The sequence below is a fragment of the Propithecus coquereli genome, unplaced genomic scaffold, assembly GCF_000956105.1.
Source record: "Propithecus coquereli isolate 6110/MARCELLA unplaced genomic scaffold, Pcoq_1.0 Scaffold73, whole genome shotgun sequence".
In the NCBI taxonomy this organism is placed as follows: Eukaryota; Metazoa; Chordata; class Mammalia; order Primates; family Indriidae; genus Propithecus; species Propithecus coquereli.
This window is the reverse complement of record NW_012153396.1, coordinates 4,700,330-4,702,825: the sequence shown is the minus strand read 5'-3', so window position 1 is coordinate 4,702,825 and position 2,496 is coordinate 4,700,330.

Below are 2,496 nucleotides of genomic sequence, written 5' to 3'. Positions count from 1 at the left end.
CCACCACCCTCAGAGCTGGGACGCCCCACTGCCAGCCCAGGCCTCTCCCACGAGCACCCTCTGCGTCCGTTCAGCCATGCTGGGCGTAGGCAGGGGGAAAGGGGAGACCTGAAGTCACTTTGACCGTGCTGTGCGTGGGGAGTACAAGCGGAGTTCAGAAAAAACCACCCGGGTGCCCCTCTCGCCACAGAGCAACCCACATGTTTTTACCGCCGAGCCTCCATTTGGCCCAACAGACGGTGTCTGATGCCAGCATTGCAGTCTCCAAGCCGGAAAACCAGCGCCCCCTTAGCAGCGTCTAGAAACAACTTCATTTCAGTTTGGTCAGAAAATCTGCCTTCATAGCTTCTCAGTCATGTTAAAAAAAGAGAGAGAGAGAGAAGAGAAAATAATTTTATAAAACCCTGGTTTATTTGTCCCTTCTTAGAGAAGCAGGAGTTAAAAATATATTATGAACCAGGGAAACAGTTCCACGTTCTGTCCTGTAGGGCGAAGCCTAAAAATTTAAGTGAGGAAGAAGAATGTTCAGGTTTGAACCTGATTATTTTATTTTGCATCAATCATAATATTTTAATTCTATTTTTTAAAAGAACATTTATCTATTTACATATGGAAACATATTTAAAAATCCATAAACTTACTGCCCCGATAACCTTTGTTAATCTTTTAAAAATAAAAGTCATACATCACCACTGACAGAGAAAAAGAAAAAAAAGAAATATCATATATACACATTGTTTAAAAAGCTAAACAGCACAGAAAGCTATAAAATGGAAAGAAAATAAAAGTCTCCCCTCTTGACCACCCAGTGGAAATAATTGTCCACATTCCTTGTGTATCTTTCTAGCAAAAAGGGTATGCACAATACCAAAGTTTTTGCATAGAGATATATATCATTTTTTACTTAGAGGGATAATACTACGCACAGTTTACTAAACTGCGTTTTTAGCTTATCAGATTCTATTAGAGGTCTTTTTATATGACCACACATACATTTGCTTCATTCTTTTAGTGGCTGCATAGGTCCCATTTTATGGCTGGGCCATATTTTATTTAAACAGTCCCTGGCTGATGAAATTTAGGTTGTTTCCAGTTTTTCTGCCATTAAAACATAACTATAGCGAACACCCTTATTTGTTTATCTTAGCTACTTCTGCAAATCTACCCATGGGGCAAATTCAGAGCCATGTAATTACTAGGTCAAAAGGTATGTGTGTTTAAACTTTTGCTTTAAATATATTGCCAAACTGTCCTACAAAAACCCTACCAATTTGTCCTCCAGCCATTGGCGTATGAAAGTGGCCGTTTCTCTAAGCCTCACCAACATTGGGCATTATCAATCTTTTAGTTTCTAAAAACTTGGTAAGTGTAAAAAGGTGCCTGGTTATTTAATTTCCTATTTAATTATGAATGAGGATTAGAATCTTTGCAGGATTTTTGGCCATTTGTCTTTTTCTGTGAATAGCCTGTCCACATCCTTTACCCATTTTTCTATGGGATTGTTCACCTTTTGTATTGATTTCTGTGCACCTTCTGCAAAGTAAGGAAAATAGGCCTTTGTGTGGCACATGTGTGGCAAATACCTTTTTTTCAGTTTGTTATTTTTATTTTGCTTATTGGTATTTTTGTCTGCAGAAGTTTCTAATTGGTATGAGACCTACTTTGTCCATCTGCTCCTCCACAGCTGCTGAGTTCTGTGCTCTATTCCTTAAGGCCTTCCCCAGCCTCTGATTAGGAACAAATTCGCCCATATTTTCTTGTATAATTTTTATGATTTTCGTTTTAGTTTTTATGTTTAAATCTTTGAACCATGTGGGATTTACTTTGGTATAAAGAATGAGGTGGAGATTCCGTTTAAGTTGTCCCCAAATGGTCAGCCAGCTGTTCCAGCGCCATTTGTTAGTCCTCATTCCATTTTCATCCTCTCTCCAGTCCCGAAGAGGCCACGTGGCTCTGCATAGTCACCGAGTGGCGCCCACGCAAGGGCCACGCTGCTCTCCCCAGGTCTGGCGGGATCCCACACAGGCCTCTGCTCTCAGGGAAGCAGAGAACCAGGCCACTCAGAGATAGAGACAGGGAGGACGCCGCTGCTCTGCTAGACACACAGGAACAGTAGTCTCCCGGTCCTGGAGAAAAGTGGGACACGCATCCGATGCCTTCCCTTTGAAGGAAAAAGAAGAGAAAGAGAAACCTCGTGGGAGATGGTACTCACAATACACGAAGTAGTAACACAACCGCACCCATATTTCTGAAAACACACACACTACGTGCACACACACCTCACACACACCAAATATGTATGTACATGCACACCACACACACACATGAATATGTACACACATGCACACATAGGTACACACATACCCCCCCACACACTCACATATCAGATGCAATGAGTTTCTCCAGGAAGGGGCATCCAGTCCCAAAGAGCCCTCTTAAGAACAAGAACTCCAATTATGGTAAAGCCAATGTTTCTCAAGTAATATCCAGACTCCC